General features: G+C 50.1%; 1 protein-coding gene across 1 annotated transcript in view; it reads right to left on the reverse strand.

The window, feature by feature from the left end:
* Positions 1-22,418, reverse strand: part of EFCC1 (EF-hand and coiled-coil domain containing 1) — a 41,951-nt gene that overhangs the window by 16,421 nt on the left and 3,112 nt on the right. The window lies entirely within an intron of this gene.

Genomic DNA, 22,418 nt, shown 5'->3' on the forward strand with positions numbered 1-22,418 from the left:
TTGCTGCCATTTTATGGATGAGGAAATTGATGCGCAGAGAACAGAGTAATTTGCCCGAGGCCACACAGATTCCTCTGTCTTCAATATGTAGCCCAAGCCTAGCAAGCTCTGCCTGGAAAATCCTACTGGTCTGCCCCCAACCCCCCAATGCAAATGCCACTTCTTCTGGGAACCCCTTGGCTCTCAGATGGACTCCCAGGGGTCCTGTTAGGATGTGTGTCCCTCATCAGACTGGGATTTCCTCTGGGAAGACAGCACAGGGACAGAGTAACCCAGTAAAAGTTGGTTGAATCAATGGATCAATGAAAAGTTGGTTGAATCAATGAAAGAAAGCATTGGCAGGAGCACCTGATTGGCTCAGTGGTTGAGCAGCTGCCTTTGGCTCAGTTTGTGATCCCGGGGTCCTGGGATCGAGTCCCGCATCGGGCTCCTCACGGGGAGCCTGCCTCTCCCTCTGCCTGTGTCTCTGTCAACTGCAGACACTTTTGGTCACTGACCCTATTCCTTACTCATATAGATTTCCTTCAATAGGAAACATTATATAGGAAATAGTGACAAGCCAGTATCTTGTCATAGAGAGAAAGTAATCGGAAAAAATACACAAAACAACAAAACAAAATGTGCCAGTTCTAGGTAGGCCTCATTTTTTTGCCTGCTCCCAAACCCGAGGCTGTTCTTTCTCACTCAGAACGGGGCTTAGCCTTGTGAGGAGCGAGAGAGTCACCAGCTCCAAACCAGGAGCCTCCTTGCTCCATGCCTCCTGGGCCTCTGGGCCACTCTCCTTTGAGAGCTGCGGAAAAACTGGGGGGAGGGGGGCCTCCTGTGACTGCAGAGGTGCCTGTCACTTGGCAGGCCTTGGAGAAGGACCTCCCTCTCAGCTCCAGGTGGTTCTGGGGACAAAGGTGGCCTGTGGAGGCTGCCCACAGGCCCTGGACACCCTCACCACCAAACAGACCCGAGTCCTCCTGTGAGGTCGGGCGTTCCCTCCAGCTGGCCACATCTGTGCACTGCCTCTGATGTCTCCCTCCTGTCAGACACTGACGGCCACATCTGGCCACCAGCCCAGCGGCTTACACAATCTGACAAAGGCCAGATGTTGCTTCCCCTCCGTTCCCAGTCCTGCAGCTCCTGGCTCTTGGCTCCAGGTCTCCAACCTGGACGGGCCTCCTTTTTGGGATCTGTGATGCAGAGAAGGGTCGTGGGGGATGCCTGGGTGGCTCAGCAGTTGAGCCTTTGGCTCAGGGCATGATCCCCAGTGCAGGGATCGAGTCCTGCATCGGGCTCCCCGCAGGGAGCCTGCTTCTTGCTCTACCTGTGTCTCTGCTTCTCCCTGTGTGTCTCTCATGAATAAATAAATTATTTATTTATTTATTTATTTTTTAATTTTTATTTATTTATGATAGTCACAGAGAGAGAGAGAGAGGTGCAGAGACATAGGCAGAGGGAGAAGCAGGCTCCATGCACTGGGAGCCCGATGTGGGATTCGATCCTGGGTCTCCAGGATCGCGCCCTGGGCCAAAGGCAGGCGCCAAACCGCTGCGCCACCCAGGGATCCCAAATAAATTTTTTAAATGTTGGAAAAAATGAGAAGGATCTCAGGAGCTGCCAAATCTGGGTTGCGTCCCACAGGACCGTGGCTTTGCAGTGTGACTCCCCCTCCGCCGAGTCTTCATTTCATTCCCCCATTCACTCATAAATAAACACAGAGGGGCTCTGGGTCCCATGAAGATGAAACAAAATAGCCAGCTGATGAGGAATGCCTGTGTCTACTGGCACTCATTAGGCTGTGTCCCAGTGAGTCTACATATCTACCTATGCATCTATCTGCCCATCCGTTCACTTACCTATCCATGCATGCATCCATCCATCCATCTGAACATATTTTCTTAGCTCTTATTTCACAATGGAATTTTATATATTTCATGTCTTCCAAAGGCGTTCCGGCCTCCACCAGCATTTGAGGCCAATTGAGGTGGCACTCAGATGAACAGGTGTGTGTGTATTTTAAACAGCTAAGCATTTATTTTAACATATATTAAAAACAATTAGCAAGCACACCAATTTTAGTTTTACCTGTATGACAGTGGTATAACCTTCTTTTTTTTATTAAGATTTTATTTATTTGAGAGAGAGAGAGAGAGAGTGAGAGCAAGAGCATGCATGAGCAGAGGGAAGGGGTAGAGGGAGAGGGAGAAGCAGACTCCCCACTGGAATCATGACCTGAGCTGAAGGTAGATGTTTAACTCACTGAACCACCCAGGTGCCCCGTTATACCCTTCTTTTAAATAAATTTATTTAAGTAAAAAGAGTGAGATGATATAAGGAAAAATGTTAATCAAATAATAATAATACGGATGATATGCAGATATGGCAAAAAATGACACAGACCCTAGGAGAATGTCTGAAGTTTGGCAAACCCTCAGACATCACACAGTGAGCTCTGGGGACTGTGAGAGCTATGCTCCCACCACCTCGGCCACTCATCTTGCTCTCCACTGGAGAGGACCCCAACTCTAGGTATGGGCACCCTCTTTTTGTAATGGATATTCTGCAATGTCCCCATGAGATCCTAAGACGAACTGGATAAATAATATACCCAATCTTCACAAATACTCTGGAAAATTTAATGTGATGTTCTTACAGTGATCTAGAGGAGAAAGCAATTTTATGATGTATATTTCAATATGTAAATATTCAGACATAATGATATTTTTAGATGCTTAAACCATTGTAAATGGCTATGTTTTTTTTTTCTGAGCTAAAGTATAATTGACATGCAATGTTACATTAGTTTCAGGTGTACAACATGGTGATCATACGTTATGCTCTGTAATCCCAATCTGATGATGGTCACAGCATAACTACCATCTGTCATCATACAACCTTGTCACTATACCATTGACTATATTCCCTATGCTCTGTCTTTCCTCCCTTAACTCACTCATTACAAAACTGGAAGCCTGTATCTCTCACTCCTTTTCACCCATTTTTCCCATCCCCTGACCCCTTCTCCTCTGGTAGCTGTTTGTCCTCTGCATTTATGGGTCTGTTTCTGCTTTTTGTTTGTTTTATCATAATGTCTAAGTTTGACTTTGAGGATAGTTGTTGACATTCTTTCCTTATATTTGACATTTTGAAATAAGGGCTAAGAAAATATTTTCAGAGGGATGGATAGATGGATAGATAGGTGAATGGATTGGTGGACAGATGGACAGATGGATATATAGATACGTAGACTCACTGGAACACAACATAATGACAGTGGACACAGACATTCCTTTTTAGATAGTTAATTACAAGTATCATCAGTATGTATGATGTGGTTCTGAAATGATGAGCAACTCTTGAAAAATTCCAAACAAAACAAAATATAACTTTTCCACTGCTCACACAGCATTGCATTCTTGGAAAAGCCATTGTACATTAAAACTATGCAAAAATTGTATTTATATGATTCTAGTCTTAGATAATTGTAGTGAAAGCAAGTTTTTTAGGAACATCTGGAAGTTATGTGTGTGTGTGTGTGTGTGTGTGTGTGTGTGTGTGTGTGTGTGGTGTTATAGAGCAATCCTGGGTTGCACAGGATCTGTGCAGAGGCTTATATCCCAAGTGCCAGGAACACTGTCCCCCTAGTCATTGAGACAAACACTCCTTCCACACAAGTTTCCAGAACGTCCCTGGGAGAGATGCTTCTTCCAGAGACATGCCTTGTTATAGACTCTGTCTCTGATCCTGTGTTCTAGCCTCATGACCCACTGGCTACAGCAGCCTCCATCCAAACCCAGCTCTAGGCTGCCTCATAAGAGGAACTGTGAGATGTCCAACTGATGAATTTGGACTTGGAGGCTGCCGGGTCAGCCACCTGGGCTGCACATATGTCCTGGGGAAGCACCCAGAAACTCCAACTGCCATTGCCCGCTAGCCTGCAGCCATCCTGGCCCCTTCCCCATGTGGCCTCTGGGCTCCCAGAGCAGCACCAGATTGGGGATTGGCTTATACCTGTTTACTCCCAGGCCTGCCTTTCACTCAAGGGGTGCTCTCATCAACTCCTTTTCCCTCACTGAGACTCAGCCTCCCCAGTTCTTGGATGGGGACATCACCCCACTCAAGGACAAGATCTGGGGTTAAAGGGAGGGATTCATATACTGGCACATGGTATGCACACAACTCTCATTATCTGCCATCCTCTGTTCACAACTGCCTCCTTCTCTATTCATTCTGCTTTCCAAAAACCTCAAATAAATGCTTGAGCCCAGGGATAGTTCCATAGTTTCTTAATCTGACCTGTGCCGTTGAATATGACTGCCACTAGTCGCATTGGGCTACTGAAATTCACATTAATGATAGTGGAATAAAACTAGAGATTCAGTTCTTCAGCCATGTCAGCACTGAGAGTATGTTAAAAAGGTGAATAGTTTACAGTCATTTTGTCTGGAACTCTAATTCTCACTTGTAAGTCACCTGTTCAGTTTACTATTACGTTTGTGGAGTGACAATTCTGCTTAAATTGCAATGATCTGAACCTAGAACCTGACTCTGCTGTTTGTATAAACAGCAAAATATATCACAAGTGAGTTTCCTGCCATAATTCCAATGTACCCCTCTCTACATGGAGAAAACTCAACCTGGGTCCCTGTCTACACCACCTGAAGGAGGTGGATCCTGGATAAACCTCAATGTGAAGGGCAGAATTAAAACAGAACATACAGCAGGATGAATGGCTTTGAAACCTAGGGGTGGAGGACAGCTCAAAAAAAAAAAAGGGTCAAAAGTCACAAGGCTCAGTGCATTTGGTGAATTTGATTATATCAAAGAAGACATTGGAGCCGGCTGGTGTCCCTTGGCCAAATTCTGTCTAAGGCTCCTACAACCCAGCAATTCCTCTCCAGGGTATATTTTCTGGGGAAGTTTTCACATCTTTCTACAAGGTGGATGGAGGAGATGCTCATCAGTGTCTTCTGGGGATGCGGGAGCTGGGAGGCAGCTCTGGGACTGGGTGGGTGTCTGCTTCTGGGATCAGGTGGGAGACTCACCAGAAGGAGAAGCAGAGAGCAGATGTGCACATGGCCAGTGCCCCTGAACCATGCAATGCTAGCGAAAAATGCAAGAAGCAGAGTGAGGCATAGAATGCAGTGGCTTTATGGAAACAGAACATAGACACAAAACCACACATTGTGCAAGGACACAGCAATAGGGAGATACACGGAACTCATACGAGAATGGTTGCCTGTAGGACAGATAGGGAAATGGGAAGCAAAAGGAGAAAAATCCATCCCTACCCCTGCCCCAATCCGAGTCCCCTTGCTTAGAATACACGAGTTTCCAAATGTCAGAATAAATGTTCATCAATAACCAGCATAGAAGCGGTAGGACATTATCATTTCACACAGGGGCTGGCAAACTTATCCTGTGGAGGGCCACGTAGTAAATATTTCAGGCTTAGCAGCTTATGTGGTCACTGCCGCAATGACTCAGTTGTGCCTTTCTAGTGCAAAAGCAGCTACGGATAATAACATGGCTATGTTCCAGTAACACTTTGTGGATACTGAAATTTGAAATTCATGAAATTCTTCTGATGTCAGGGATATTGTTCCTTTCTGAGTTTCCCCAACCATTTTAAAAGGTTAAATCAGGGGACGCCTGGGAGGCTCAGCGGTTGGGTGGCTGCCTTTGGCTCAGGTCATGATCCCAGGATCTGGGATCGAGTCCCACATCGGGCACCCTGCATGGAGCCTGCTTCTCCCTCTGCCTGTGTCTCTGCCTCTCTATGTGTGTCTCTCATGAATAAATAAATAAATCCTTAAAAAATAAAAGGTTAAATCGTAGTTCACATTAGGTACAAAAATCGGCCTGGGGCTAGATTTGGTGAACCCAGGCCATAGTTGGCAAACCTTTGATTTATGGTGGACAGAATTTTGTCCAGGGAAAACATGTTTAATCAGTGTGGTGGACTGAGGTCTCACTCTTGCTCCTAAGGCCAGCCAGCCAGCACCTTCTGGATTTGCTAAGAGTGCAGAATGAGGATATGGAGCAAAGCAACCATCTGGCAGTGGCCTGAAAGCCACACGGTGAGGAGCGCAGTGTATCTGTCCAGGTCAGCAGGAGGGAGGGATGCTGTTTGTAACTGATTTGCTAAGGGGGTGGGAAGGGGACAGTCCCTGGGACACACGTTCACACACAGGTGCAGGTTCACTTGAGCTCATTGGTGGCGTCTGATGGCATGGGGCATGAGCTGTGGGGGGGGGGCAGGAGGGCACTCCAGCAGCCTGCTCCTGGACTAGCTGGGTCTGCCCTGTCTTGCTTTTGGCCTGAGTCTGGCTCTCCAACCTGCCCATTGACTGTGCTGGTCCCTGAAGCCCTGCCAAAGAATTCCTTTCCTGCCTCAGTGAGCCAGTGTCACACGTCCTGTTGTTTGCAATGTGGACCCCTGGCTGGTATGGCCTTGAGCAAGTCGTGTCACTCTTCTAAGCTTCACCTTTCTTTCCCCAAAAAAATGTCTTCCTGTGGCATGTACCATGTAAGACCATGGTTACTGCAGGAAACAGGGATCTCAGTCCTACAACTGTAAGGAACCTAATTCTGCCAATGCCTGTGTTTGGAAATACATTCTTCCCCCGAGCCTCTATACTTGGCCAACAACACCTTGATTTCAGCCTCCTGAGAGCCTAAGGAGAACCAAGCCAAGCCTGAGTGGATTTCTGGCCTACATGGTGTGAGATCATAAATGGGTGGTTGTGTTAAGCCACTAAGTTTGTGGTTAATTTGTTATGGTTGCATAGAAACCAAACACAACTGCACAGACACACCCCATCTGCGTTGATGGCACACACAACCTCAATTATTCTTTTAAGCCTGAGTGGCTGTGTGCTTCTGGAGAAGAGATCTGTTTGGTCTGTGCCAATCACAATGATTCCTTCCCTTTACCAAGGATTGGTTTAAGGATAGGCATGTGATGTGCTTCTGGCCAGTGAGAGGGGAGCAGAAATCTTCCAAGTCCAAGGAAGATGTTATGTTTCTCTCTGTGAATGTGGCAGTGATGCCTAAGGTCATGGCAACTATCTTGTGACCATGAGGGACACTTGCTGACAGGCAAAGATGACAAGCTGAGGAAGACACTGTGAGAAGATGAAGAGTTGTAGCCTTGCATGGGGTGCCTGGGTGGCTCAGTTGGTTAAGTGTCCAACTCTTAATTTCAGCTCAGGTCATGATCTCAGAGTCGTGAGACTGAGACTTGCATCAGGTTCCATGCTCAGTGGGGAGTCTGCTTGAGATTCTCTCCCTCTCCTTCTGCCCTTCTCCCCACTCTCTCTTAAATAAATAAATCTTAAAAAAAAAAAGAAAAAGAAAAAGAATTATATCCTTGTAGACATCACTGAGCTACAAAGAAACTGCTTTCCCTGGACATCTCATGCATGATCATCAGTGTCCTTAAGATTTAAGCCATTTGGAGTTGGGTTTTCTTTTTCTATTTTTTTAAGATTTTATTTATTTATTTGAGATAGCACAAGAAGTGAGGAGAGGCAGAAGCAAGCTCCTCGTGGAGCAGGGAGCCCGACGTGGGGCTTGATCCCACAACCCTGAAATCACGACCTGAGCTGAAGGCAGACACTCAACCGACTGAGCTACCAGGTACCCCTGGAGTTGGATTTTCTATTTCTTGCAGCCTAAAGCATTATTACTGAAAACAGCTCCCAGCGCTGCCTGGGGGTTAAATGAGGTTGTGTACATGAAGTCCTTAGCACAGTGCCTCATGCCCAGCAGGTGCTCAGAAATACTGGCCTGTGTTCTCAGGGCTGCTCTCCTCCTGCTTCTGCCCTGGGGTGAGTCAGGCTTCAACTGCAGAAGTGGGGCCAGTAGGGGGTACTGATCTGTGTCTGTATCTGTAGTTATAGCGCTGTCTCAAGAGCTTTTTTTTTTTAAGATTTATTTATTTATTCATGAGAGACACAGAGAGAGGCAGAGACGTAGGCAGAGGGAGAAGCAAGCTCCCTGCGGGGAGCCGGATGCGGGATTCAATCCCAGGACTCTGGGATCACGACCTGAGCCAGAGGCAGATGCTCAACCGCTGAGCCACCCAGGTGCCCCTCAAAAGCTTTATTACAAGGAAGTGGCTTCTATGATTGGGGGGGGCTGGCTCAGCCAGTGTGAAATCCATAGGAGGGAGATCACAGGCAGGCTGGGCACAGTTGGAAGCTCTGGTCACAGGCGGAACCCCTTCTCTTTTTCAGGAAGTCCTCACTCTTGATTTAAAGGCCTTTCCAATGATGAAATCGGGCTCACCTGGATGATGTAGGATACACTCCCTTATGGAAAGTCAACTGATAATGGGCTTCAGTAACATTTGCAAAATGCCTTTGCAGCAAGTGTAGATTCATGCTTGGACAACCTGGGGCTGTCCAAGTGACACATCACGGTGACACATCAGAAGACCATCACCATTTTCACTTCCTCCAGACACACCTTCCCCCAAGCCCCGCCTTGCCCTCCCCTCCCCGCCCAGCTCAGCTTTTTCTAGAATGTATGGAAAGGGTCACTTGCATTTGCTTCTCTTTCTGCTTTCAGCCACCTAAGTCATTCAGCCACTTCATAAGCTTTAGGAAGCTGCAGGGCAGACAGGACCCCCAGAGCTTGGCCGGGGTGTGCTGAGGGGTGGGGGCTGTCAGGCAGCGGGCCAGGCCTCCGAGCCCGCCCGGCGGGCCTGGGGGCTTGCACACTGCGCTTCCTTTGCTGCATGGCATTTCCTGAGCGAAGCCTTGCAGGAAACAGAGACTAGCATGTGAAAACAAGAGAACAACAGTAGGAAGAAGAGCTTGGGAGGGGGGCCGTGGAGGGTGAGCTGAAAATAAATCACGAAGAGGGGAGTGTGGGACAGTGCTTAGGGGCCTCCAGGCCTGGGAAGTGTTCTCCATGGCCCCTCATCTCTGGCTCCCACTTGATTTGCTGGGGTGGGGGGCAGGTGCAATGGGATCCATCGGGGTCTCATTGCAGGGACCGCGCTGCTGCTGAGTGGTCTCCAAAGGCATCTGCGAGCCTGGCTGCTAATTCTGTTCTGTGATTCACCCGACAGATGCTTACTGAGCTTGCTGCTGAGCTGGATGCCAGAGATGCTGCACTTCGCAGCAGAACAGCCCCGACCTCAAGGAATCTACCTTCCTCTGGGGGGCAGAGATATTAATGAAGTCGTAACAAAAGTAAATTAAGGATGGGAAAGGCCAGGGGCTGTGAGAGAGGACAGGGTGCACACTGGATGGGGCCGGGGCCGCTCTGAAAAAGCGAGCCCTGGCGGAGACCGGCAGTACGGATGCGAATTAGACAGGGCAGGCCTGACAGTGGCCAGGAAGTGAACGCCCGAGGAGAGAGGGTCGCTGTGGCCAGAGCAGTGTGCACGGTGGGCAGAGTGGAAGACGCTGGGGCCAGACCTGTGGCAGTGGCCAGGTCACTCAGGGCCATGACGGTAACCGCAAGGAGGCCGATGTTTATTCTAAGAGCAACAGGAAGCTACAAGGTTAGATGAGGGTTTAGAGAAGCTCCTCCCACCCTTGGCTACTTTGTGGCCAGTGGACTGGTGGGGAGCTAGGGACAGCAGTCACATCCGGGCTGGTGCTGGCGCCCAGTGAGTGAGTGGGTGCAGCTGGAGAGGAGCAGGGGGGTTGGAGACTTGGCAGGACTCAGAGGGGTTGGCTCTTGAGATCCCAACTCAAATGTTGCCTCCTCCAGGAAGCCTCCTGCCATGGACTTTATTCATATGAAGTCCTCACCCCCAGCACCGCAGAAAGTGACTCTATTTGGAGACAGGGTCTCTACAGAGGTGATCAAGTTAAAATGAGGTCACAGGGGTGGCCCTAATCCAATCTGATTTGTGTCTTTATAGGAAGAGGACATTAGGACACAGACACGCAGAGGGAGGACTATGTGAGGACACAGGGAGAAGACGGCCATCTGCAGGATAGCAGAGGCCGGGAATACGTTCTCCTGGGAATACGTTAGCCCCCAGAAGGAACCAGCCCCACCGACCCCTTGCTCCTGGACTCCCGGCCTCCGGAACTGTGAGACAATCCATGTGTGCAAAAGCCAGCCAGTCGTGCTACTTGTCATGCAGCCAAGTTGACTGATAGGGTGCCCTAAGTGCCACAGTAAAGCAGCCTCCTCCCCCTCGCCCACCCCTTGTTCATCCTGTTTAGGGCCACCCCCTGGTTCACTGTCCCCCTCAGCCAGGATGTCAGTCCCCTGAGGGCTGACACTGTCTTGGTCACGGCTGCCAGCATGGCATCGGGACTCTCCAGGCAGGCAACAGAATTTGCGTGAATGAAGAAAAGTCAGTAGTTATTTCTGACAGAAATTCTGGAGAGCCCAAGAATCTCTGCCCCTCACCCTTACTGGGTCTCTCACTGTGTTGGCCCCAAGCTCCTCCAGGTCCCCTGTATCCCCAATTCAGAGCAGACAGTGGGAAGCCCTGGATGTTTCTGTCCATTCATGCACCTGCCAGTCAGGAGGAAACCTCGTCTTTCCCGGGCTTGGCCCTCTGCTGGGCTTAGTGACAGCAGGGACAGAAAAGAGGGGCACTGCTCACAAGAAGCTCCCAGCCTAGGGGGAGTCCACCCTCCTGCCTTACTCCATATGACCCTGGCCTGGTCAATCACAGCAATTGGTCCAGAGTAGTTACAAGATCCCTACCTGGGCCAATCAGCACATTCCATGTCCCTGGGGTCAATGATTGGTTCAAGGATGGGCATAACCATGTCAGGATAATCAGAGCTAATCTAAGGAATTTTTTGGAACTACTGCAAAAGAAAAGCTCTTTCTGTGGGGGGTGACTGGGAGAATGGGAGCTCATCCTGGTGATGTTGGCAGCTATCTTGCTCTCATATGGGAAGAATGTCTGAAAGTAGAGCCAACTAGAGGAAAGCAGAGATTCCATGGGTCATTTTGGGCTCCAGGATCCAGCCATACCTGAAGCCATATTCTCAAGCTTACTTGTAGATAATTTTTTTTAATTTTTATTTATTTATGATAGTGAGAGAGAGAGAGAGAGAGAGAGAGAGAGAGAGAGAGGCAGAGACATAGGCAGAGGGAGAAGCAGGCTCCATGCACCGGGAGCCCAACATGGGATTCGATCCCGGGTCTCCAGGATCGTGCCCTGGGCCAAAGGCAGGCGCTAAACCGCTGCGCCACCCAGGGATCCCCCCCCTTTTTTTTTTTAATTTTACTTGTAGATAATTTTTAAGATGTATTTATTATTTTGAGAGAGAGAGGGGAGAGGGAGAGGGAGGGAGAGTCTCTAGCAGACTCCCCTCTGAGGGCAGAGCCTGACACCAGGGCTCAATCTCAGGACCCTGAGATCATGACCCGAGCTAAAACCAAGAGTCAGTCACTCAACTGACTAAGCCACACAGATGCCCTAATACCCCCACTTTTAAATTTAAGGCATTTGGGGTTTAGTTTAATCATTAGCAACAAGTCTCCAATATAATATAGATCTCCCTCTACCTTGACAAAAGCATGCGGTTATTTCTCACCATTTCCCCTACACAAGAGCCCGTGATTATCTATACCCCAGCTCATCCCATCACAACATCCTGGAGACCATGGTGCCCACTCCTGCATGCGTTCCAGAGTTTCTCTGGCTTGAGTTTCAGGCAGAAGCCATCTATACCACTCATAACTTGAGGCCAGGTGATGTCAGGATCCTGATTCTAGCACCTCCAGGCCTCCACCCAGACACTGGCCTCTTCTTCCAATATTTCCTTGTGGATAAGCAGTACATTTTTATGCGAATGGGAGCACAGTAGATGAGTGGAACCATCCACACGTACCAGGACCTCTGACTTTCTGGAACACCACTACCCTACCCTACACTACACTACCCAACACATTTCTAAAAAACATCCAGCATCTGGCTCTGAGGCCCAAACATCCGCTTTTTCATTTTCCCTTTGCTTGGTGCCATGCTACAGCCTTTATACTTCTTTGGGTTTTTCACTTCCATAAAGGAAGTTCCCAGGCTGGAAGTTGGCTGTTTTGTCTGACCAGTGTCCTTCTGTCCTTCTTCCGTCTCCTGGTAACAGCACCCATGCTGCTTTGAGGAGCTGCCCCGCCCCCTCTCTCCTAGACTGCGGGGTGGAGCGTGGCTCTGGCCCTGGCCGCATGGAGTATCCCAGCCCCTTGGCCTCAGGAATCCTAGCCCTGGATCTGTCTGTCACCTGGGCTGGGTCAGTCTTCCCTGGGACTTCATCCCCAGGTGCTGGAAAGCAGTTGGTTGGGTCATTGAGTTTGAAAAGTGGTGCATCTGAGGTCACTGTAGCCATATTCCCCACCATGTGCAGCACGAGTGAGTAAAACCAAGGAGGGACAAGCAGAGGTACAGGACACATGGAGTGTGCTGGCGGCAGAGGGCTTTCAGTCGGCTCCAGAGTGTGGAGCAGACACATGAATGCTCCCCACAGGTGAGAAGGCCCCCCACACGACAGGGCCAACTGATGACAATGACATCCATGAGTGCTAAGTATGTGCTGGGCACAATCTGAAGGGCTTTTTATATCCTGTTTAATTCTTACCTCTTGATGTAGGCACTAAAATTAGCCCCATTTTCCAGATAAGGAAACTGAGGCACAAACAGGTGGAGTCAGAGTTTCCCAAGAAGCATCAAGGCACCAAAGAAAATAGACAGTGGGGCAGCCCCGGTGGCTCAGCGGTTTAGTGCCACCTTCAGTCCAGGGCCTGATTCTGGAGACCTTGGATGAGTCCCACATCAGGCTCCCAGCATGGAGCCTGCTTCTCCCTCTTCCTGTGTCTCTGCTTCCCTCTCTCTGTGTCTCTCATGAATAAATAAATAAAATCTTAAAAAAAAAAAGAAAATAGACAGTGTATAGACTTAAACAGCAAGGTGGGTCATGGCCAAATGGAACTGGCCCGGCACCCCAGGCCACCCTGGGTCCTGTGTGGCTGCCTCTGACCCGGGGACCCAAGTCCACTTGAAACCCATCTGCATGCCTCAGGCCACCCACCTGTCTTGGAACTGGATAAGCTGGAATTTGAGAGCTGGGGGATCTCAGAGCCTATCCCCTAATCGAACCACAAAGACACTGGAACAAGAGCTTGTTCTGAACTACCTAAGGGAAGTAGCACAGACAGCCCTCCACTCCAGGACCCTTGAGACCTGTGCCCTGTCCTACCAGGTGACTTTGGGCAGATCACTATCCCTCTCTGGGCTCCAGCTTCCTCTCTGAAGGACTCATTTCCTGCATGCATTGGATTGTGCAATCAAGGTCCCTCTCCCTGGTAGGGGCACAAAGCCCCAGACCCTGGGCTGTCAGCCAAAAGTGTGGGCTTAGCTCTGTTCTCAGATAAATCTGGCTGGGCGCATGCATTTGAATGAAGGCCGACTTCTCTGGGAAGTACTATTGATTAAAGAACTCCACAGATCCTCTGCCCCACTGTCTCCATTCTTTTTCTTTTTTTTTTTTTTTAAGATTTATTTATTTAGGGGATCCCTGGGTGGCGCAGCGGTTTGGCACCTGCCTTTGGCCCAGGGCGCGATCCTGGCGACCCGGGATCGAATCCCACGTCGGGCTCCCAGTGCATGGAGCCTGCTTCTCCCTCTGCCTGTGTCTCTGCCTCTCTCTCTCTCTGTGTGACTATCATAAATAAATTAAAAAAAAGATTTATTTATTTATTCATTCAGAGAGAGCGAAGAGAGAGGCAGAGACACAGGTAGAGGGAGAAGCAGGCTCCATGCAGGAAGCCTGATGTGGGACTCGATCCTGGATTTCCAGGATCACACCCCGGGCTGCAAGTGGCGTTAAACTGCTGCGCCACCAGGGCTGCCCCACTGTCTCCATTCTTGAGACTGAAAAGGCCTCACTCATTCTCTGGGCCCCCTTGCCCCTCTCTGTGACCGTGCTCTGGCCTTGATGTTCACATAGACATCCACTAGTGGTTTCTGGGCTGGCTCTGCTTTTCTGGATAGAAAAGAACAGATGTTCCCCTTCTTTCTGCCTTCAGTAGGGTTGCCAAGGCCACGTGTCTAAAGGAACATTGCAAAGACTCATTAGAGCCACTCCCGGACTTCTGGTTAGGTGTGGACAAGGAGCCCCAGGGTATTCAAACCACTGTCAGGTGAGTTCTCGGTAGCTTGCAGCTGAAACATCCCTAATGGATAAATCCATCACCAGGGACATCTTCCCAGCTGCCCACAGAATGTCATCCTCTCACAGCTGTGGGGTGACCCCCTATGTGCCATGTCTGGCCATTGGGTATTGCCTGTGGACGATGTAGCAAGAGGTGTCAGGGAGGTGGTGTGAAACTGCACCTAAAATCTGAAATTTAGATCCAGGTGGTGTGGCTTGCTAAGGGCAGTTTTGCAAACTCAGGCTGCGATTTCAGAGTGATGCAGCTAGGTTCTGTGTCAGGACCCTGATGGATCGGGAGGAACGGTACTCACTGAACACCACCCACCCACCTTGGTCTGTGCCCGGGTACCCTTCGCTGAAATGGGCTCCTTGGAGTTTGTCACTGTAAACACGACCCATCTAAGATTCAGGGGACAGAATGCTCATTGCCTCTGACCTCTGAGGTCTGATCCCCTCATCTACTCCATGGTCTTCTCGCATGTCCACGATACATTGGAGTGCTGTGTTGACACCAGATGTTAACACAGATGTGAAATCCAGATGTGTCTGCTCTACCCGGGTCCCGAACCCACCATGAGGTGAGAATATCAAGACTTGTTTTGGTCCCCTTGCGGGCTCCTCTACCCAGAGGAAAGTCCTTGTTGCCAACGCAGCACCATATCCGGCTCTGAAGTCCGTTTTGGCCCGCGAATCCTCAAGTGCTGTCCTTGCAGAAAGCTCTGTCGTGGAACAGAGAACAGCAGGCCCGCGGCTCCCCCCGGCTCCGGGCAAGGCCTCCAGGTATGGGGCTGGTGGTTCATCCCTTCTCAGGTGCTGGAGGCCAGGCCTTGTGTCTTCTCTCTCTGGACCCAGAAATAGCTTCCTCACCTGCCTCCTTGCCTCTTGCCGTCCCTCCTGCCTGATTTGTTGTCCTCCACACGCAGCCATGGGTCTCCGTGAAGCTCCAGTCTGATTACTTCACTCCTCACTAGGGCCCTTCTCTGTCTTCCTCGTTGTCTGGGGTAAAGGCGTCATGTTCAGCCTGGTGTTCAGGGTCCTTCACCCCCGCCTGCCTTCCAGCTTCCTCTCCCGTCACTTTCCACTTCAAACCCTCCACAACAGTAAGCCTCCCTGTTACTGGCACCAGGGCCTTCACATCTCTAAGCCTTTGTATTCACTGCAACCTGCATTTGCAATGCCTGAGAAAACTCCTACTCATCCTTCAACACCCGGCCTGGATGATGACATTCCTTCAAGAGCTGCCCTGACCCCTTGCCAGTCAATCAGGCTTGTCTATATTCTGCAGCTTTGTTAGCGTCCTGTCTACAATCAGCTGAGACTGTCCATTGTTTCCTGGTGGTCTCCACAGACAGAAGGTTCTCTAGCAGCCAGGCTGTTAATATTAACAATACCGACCACCACCACCATTACTATTGATGGGGGTTACTGTGATGAAGGATTAATAATAATAATAATAATTTCTCATATTTATTAAGCATTTTCTCAGTGCTAAGCACTATTCGAGGTGCTTTATACATGTTAGCATTCTGAATCTTCAGATAGCCTAGGAAGCAGATATTATTATTCGTTGTCTATATTCTCGTCATCCCATTTTGCAGATGAAGAAACCGAGGCTCATGAAATGAGAATGACTTGCTGTGGGTCCCACTCCCAGAGCTGCACTTCCAGCTATAGCACCCCACAGCTTCCCATGTCTCCCTGCATATTTACACCAAGACCCAGAGGAACAGAACCCCACGCCTACTTTGTGAATGAGGAGACTGGGGCTCCCAGAGAGAAAGGGAAGGGCTCAGAGTCCCACAGGAGAGATGTGGAAAGGCTGGGATTCAGACCCACTCAGGCTGGGCTCCTGAGCTTGCCCCCGCCCCGCCCCCCCCCACAAGCTCTCCGTGGAGGGTCTCAGGCCGCAGCGTGCAGCAGGTGCCTGACCAGGACTGCCCCTTGGCGAGCCCCGGGGTATTGTCCCTGAGAGAAAGGCCTCAGTTCCCACCAGCGGCCGCCCACACACCTGCTCCCAAGGCTAATGGAATCCGTGACCAGACGCCTCCCAGCTCCAGATGGTACCCCGCGCCCCACTGCCCCGCCTCTGCCTGTCTGCTTCCTTCCCTCCTCCCCCCAAGGTCAGGCTGGGCTGCTGCAAGGGGGCAGAAGAAAGGAGGTGGCCCTCCAATGGCCTCATCTTTGTGTCCCCTCCATGGTGGCCTGGCCAGCCAAATGAGCTGTTCTCCGGCCCACCCCCCTCCCCCACCAGGCCTTTTCATCTTTCCTCCCAGACAACAATGTCTCAGAGGCCAGGCGGAGGCCCCTCCTCCCTGTTTCAGCTGAACTGGGGTTTTTTCAGGTCTACTTGTCTGTGAGTTTGAGCCCAGCCCCTGCCCAGTGGTGCAGGTCCCTGGCTGCCTGCCCAGGTGTTCTGAAGGCCCAGATGCTCCTCAGCACAGAGCCAGGGCAGGTGGGGCAGGCAGATGGCCGAGACACCAGGGCTTCAAGAGAAGATGGAGATGCCCACAGACCCCCGGTTGTCCCAGTCAACGGCAGCTCCCCCAGGAGCACCATGGCCCTTGAAGCAGATCTGTCCACTGGACCACTCACGCAGGGCTCACCTTGTGCTGGGGTCCCATGTGCGCCCCCCCCCCCCCCACTTCTCATCAAGACACGTTTGGGATCAGCATCTAACTACATGCTTGTGCATCCATTCATTTGCCTCTTACTATGAGCCCTGGGTGGGTGCTGGCCTAAAGAAATGCCAACATGGGCTACTTTGGTGAGGGTGCAGAGTACCCCTGACCACCCCCAAAGCATTCAGGAACTGGGAAAAGCTAACTTTGAGATAAGCCTGTTCTGCATCTCACCAGGCTTCCTCCCAGGGGCTCCACCGTCCAGGGAGTCTCCAGTTGCCCAGGTGGCCTGTTTTTCAAGACAAGAAAGGGGATTTGGGCCACAAGCTCCAGCGAGAGGCAAAGGCGGGGGATATGTGGTGTTTAACACACATGGGATATGCTCCTTCTTGATTCTCCTATGAGGAGCTCAGTCCCAGAGTTCGATGGGGCTGGCGGTGGTTCCAGCAGTGGGAATGTGACTAAGGTTTGGCCAATCAGAACATCAAATTGTCTTGGCCCCCACGATGGGTTCAGGGGTGAACATGTTTCCAAGTTGGTTCCATAATTTCCAGTTCCAGGACTTCAGTGGGATGGCTCAGACAAGAGATGATCTTTCTACTGGACTTGGAGCTTTGAAGAGGTAAGCCCCCCAAAGGCTACCAGGGAAGAGAACTTGTCTGAGAGTGAAGCAGTGCTTCTATATTCTGGTGACATTGTTTGAGTACCTGGATCCAGCCACACCTGAAGCCAGATGCCTACACTTTTCAAGGAGCCACTTTCTTTTTTAACCCAAGTAAGAGTCAGGCTTGCAGGAGAGATGCTAATAGAAATAAAGAGAAAACAGAGAAGAGAAAGGTGCAGAGTGGCTGGGTGTAGACTGGGAGAAGTAACAACAAAACACCCTCATTAGATGTGGGGTTAAATGAGATTTTATGAATCATGACGTCAAATACTACTATAAAACCATCATTGCAATGTAATCTGTACCCTTCCTCGCAAATCATCTGTAAGGTCTACTATGCTAAAAAATGTGTTAGAAGGCGGTATTATTTTGTGGGATTTGAAGAAGCTGAGTCTGTTGTCTGAGATGAGATGGTGTGACCAGCCATGGGAAGCAGGAGCCCAGAGGCTGATGTGGCTGTGATGGAACAGGTAATCCTTCCTGGCAGCCTGGGCTGGGTCAGGTGAGTGCCTGGGTTTTTGTCTGGTTTCAAGAGGCCTGAAGAGCTCTTTGATTCCTGGCATACTTCTGTATAATCCGGGACTAATTAGTGAGCATCCCCAATTGCTTAAATATTTAGTGTCCATTCCCTTAGGTTTTTGGCTAGGATGATGCATCGAGGTGCTAAGGGAGGTTCCCTTTCCATGTACAAATATGTGGAAGTACTAGATAAAATATAACCATTTAAAAGAATACAGAGGGATCCCTGGGTGGTGCAGCGGTTTGGCGCCTGCCTTTGGCCCAGGGCGCGATCCTGGAGACCCGGGATCGAATCCCACGTCGGGCTCCCGGTGCATGGAGCCAGCTTCTCCCTCTGCCTATGTCTCTGCCTCTCTCTCTCTCTCTCTCTCTCTCTGTGACTATCATAAAAAAAAAAAAAAGAATACAGAGCCAAGGTCAAGAACAAGAAGGAGAGACCTCCAGCTTGCACGGGGTGCAGGAGATGGAATTGAAATGCCCATGGAGGGGTTGGGACTGAGGTTCTAATGCCCAATAGGGACAAGCACTGAAGACCTTGCCTGGTGAGTTCATACAAGGAGGCTCCTACATGAAGCCAGGAGCCCTCCAGGGGTTGTCTCATCCATGAACAGAGGTGAGAACTAAACCCCACTGACTGTCCTTGGGGTAGTGTCCCCAGATATGGAGTTCAATTTTCTCCCAAACTGTATAGTTAAGAAACCTTAAGCTAAGCAATGAAATTAAAAACTGCCCCAGGCTGTCTCAAATGAATAAATAAAATCTTTTCAAAAAAGGGTAATGGGGGCACCTGGATGGCTCAGATGGTTAAGCACCTGCCTTCAGCTCAGTCCGTGATCTCTGGGTCCTGGGATCAAACCCCATGTCTGCTCTCGGCTTGGCAGGAGTCTGCTTCTACCTTCTCCTGCTGCCTCTCCCCCTGCTCATGCTTTCTCTCTCTCTGTATCTCTCTGTCTCAAATGAAAAAAAAAATCTTGGAAAAAAAACAAACAAACTGGCTCAGAATCAGGCCCTTGTAGAGGCAGATGGGGTACAGCTCTAAAGGGAACTCCACATCCCTGGTGATGGGTGGATTCTCCAGGATCATGGCTTCATTCAAAGATGGGCTCACAGTTGACAATCACAGAGCACACCCAGAATTGTCATCATCACAGAAAGAGCAGAGATAAAATACCAGGGCAAGATTGGATGTTGCAGCAATTCCAAAGAGACTAGAAAAGAAGGATGTTTAAATGAGAAAGAGACGAAGGACTGGATAGAACTCACAACACAAGGATGGAGTGGGAGGAAAAAGTGTATGTGGTTTTGAAAAAGAAGTAAATGGAAGTCCAGGAAATGGGCAATGGAGTCACTGAGGTATCATTTTAGGGCAGCAGCAGAGTGGGGAGGCTCATCAGAATGCTGAAACAGCCAAGTTTTGGTTAGGAGACCACCCCCCAAGGCTCTATATCCTCATTTGAAAAACGGCAGCATAATACCAACCTCCACGCGTTATGAGAAGATCAGAGTGGGTCCGTTTCTGACACTGCCGGAAAAGTGTGGGTCGGGTCATTCATTCTAACCAGTTGGCTTCAAGTTGTCAGTCCCAGGAGGGATTTCAGCCATTGCACCCTTCCCCGCCCCCAAGACACATCTGCAGAGTACCTGGAGGCATTCCAGAGTGATGTCACTTAACAGGGCTGATGGGGCTCTAGCCTTTGGGGTGTGGTGCCTCTTCCACCTAGAGGTACCTGCTCCTCTAGACTGTGGGTCCAATGGGTCTGACCACAGAGGGAGGTGGTCCAGCTCAACAAGCAGGGGACATCTGACTTCCTGACGCTTATCACACAAAAGCAGAGGTAACATTGTAGCCCACAGCCCCTCTCCAGGCCATGAAGTGTCCTGCAGGTGTTTCTGGGGTGAGAGAGTCCAGCAGGACTTGTGGGTATTGCCAGGCTGGCCTGGGGCATGTGGCTTTGGCCTGTTTGGGCTGGGGTCTGAATCCTGGCTTGTCACTTGCTGTGCCACACCGGCAAGTTGCTTCCTCTCCAGCCTTGGTTTTCTCATTTATGAAGTGCAGATAAGAATTCCTTTCTCTTGGGCCAGTTACAGGGCTCATTTGAGCAAATGTGGGGAGAGTGTCTGGCATCATGCCTGGTACACAGGTGATGCTCAGTATCACCTTGGCTGTTCTATGCTCTCCCCTTTCCTTTCTTCAAAGGAGAGCTTTGTAGCAAGTCAGCCCACAAATTCTGCCCATAGAAAATGCAGAGGAGGTCTGCCTCCTGGGGCTGGGCATGGTTTAGGGGGCATATTTTTTTTAAGATTTTATTTATTTATTCATGAAAGACACACAGAGAGAGGCAGAGACACAGGCAGAGAGAGAAGCAGGCTCCATGCAGGGAGCCTGACATGAGACTTGATCCCGGGTCTCCAGGATCACACCCTGGGCAAAAGGCAGGCGCCAAACTGCTGAGCCACACAGGGATCCCAAGGGGGCATATTTTTATAGGGGCAGGGTAACAAGTGACAAAGGCATCTCCTAATCACTGTGACCTTCACATGATGTCACTCATTCCCTGGCCCTCAGTTTCCTCATTCCCTGGGCATCTTCTTGGAACCTCTGCAACATCTGCTCCTCTTTTTTTTTTTTAAATTTTATTTATTTATTCATGAAGGACACAGAGAGAGAGGCAGAGACGCAGGCAGAGGGAGAAGCAGGGCCCGATGTGGGGCTCGATCCCAGGACTCCAGGATCATGCCCGAGCCAAAGGCAGATGCTCAACCGCTGAGCCACCCAGGTGTCTGCTCCTCTTTTCCTCACCAAGAGAACCCAATTTTGTTTGGGGCATCAATATGGCCAGCTTCTCCTGTAGATAGGAGCAGCCACATGACATGGTTCTGGCCCAGAAGATGGAGGTGCAAGTTCTGGTAGGGTGAGGGTATCTCTCCCTGAACACGAAGGCAAGGCTCACTTGAAAAAAATCCTCTCCACCCTCAACCTTGCCTGTCCTTATGCCTGAACAGCAGACATGAGGCCTGGAGGTGGTGCAGCCATCCTGTAACTGTGTGTCAACAAAAAAAGGTAAAATGCAAAGAAAGAAAGAACACAAGCTGTAGGGGCAGGACAACCTTACTCTTTTCCACTTTTTGACTGGGTGGCTTTGGGTATGTCACTTCAGTTTTCAGAGCCTCACTCCCCACAGCCTGTAAAATGGGGATAACACCTCTACCTTGCACAATTCTTGTGAGGATTAAATAGTGCCATGGTGCAATCCACCTTTTCTACTGTAAAGGGCTACCCTGATGTTCATGGTGGCTCTTACATCATGCTGTAGAGGACAGTTACTTTAGGGTAAAACAAAAGAAGAGACCCTTTATTTCTCCTCTTGGAGAAAGTTCCAAGGCTGGACACGGGCCCCAAGCCAACCAGCCCTACTTTTGAGCCGATCAGCTATGCAAACAGGAAGTGCCTATCCAAACATTTGGAGCTGCAGGAGGCTGGCCCAGAGTGGGTCTCCTCATGGAGGTCTCTCTCCACATTGTCCCTTCTTATCCCCCAGCTGTGAGCACCTCAGAATTAAGGAGGAAGTCCCTCCTCTAAGGGGCTAGACTCAAAGCCTCCCCTTCTGATTGCCCTGCCCACCAGTCTGGGCCAGACCACGTTCCTTCCTGGCTGGAGGATGACTACAGCCCCTCCACTGTCTCTTGCTCTTCCCCCTCTTCCCATCTTTTTGTCACAACTGTAGCCAGGGCAAGTTTCTTTGAAATGCAAATCTGTTCCTGTCACCCTCTTGCTGAAGGCTTCCATGCTCTTTTTTTTTTTTAAGACTTTATTTATTCATGAGACACACACACACACACACACACACAGAGAGAGAGAGAGAGAGAGAGAGAGGGAGAGGGAGAGGCAGAGACACGGGCAGAGGGAGAAGCAGGCTCCACGCAAGGAGCCTGATGTGGGACTCCATCCTGGGACTCCAGGATCACCCCCGGGGCTGCAGGCAGCACTAAACCGCTGCGCCACCGGGGCTGCCCTCCATGCTCTCTTTGAGGGGAAGATTGAAGTCCCTGACACAACCTTCCAGGCCCTGGATGGCCTGGCCTCTGCTTGCCTCTCTAGTTCTCCTCCAGCCAGTCTGGCCTTCTTTAGTTTCTGGAACATGCTGAGGTGCCTTCTGTCTCAAGGCTTTGCCCCTAGTGTTCCCATTTTTCTAGAACACTCTCGCCTTTTCCTTTCCTCTTCTCCCTGTCCCATCTTGCCAAGTAATATATCCTATTCTCAGCTCTCAGCTCAAGTATCACTTCAGGTGCTGGCTGAAGCAAGCATGACAAAGGTCCTGCTCTTGCCCCACAGCATTCATCCAGCCTGCTGCCATACAGCTGGTCCCAGGATGATCTCATATAGCTTAGTAGTGGCTACTCCCAGCAGAGATTTCAGGTTGCCTGGTTCCCAGTCCCATCCCTGCTACCTGGCATAGCCTCTGGATGGAGGTGATGCCCAGTAAATGT

The sequence above is a fragment of the Nyctereutes procyonoides genome, unplaced genomic scaffold (genome assembly GCF_905146905.1).
Source record: "Nyctereutes procyonoides isolate TBG_1078 unplaced genomic scaffold, NYPRO_anot_genome, whole genome shotgun sequence".
NCBI lineage: Eukaryota > Metazoa > Chordata > Mammalia > Carnivora > Canidae > Nyctereutes > Nyctereutes procyonoides.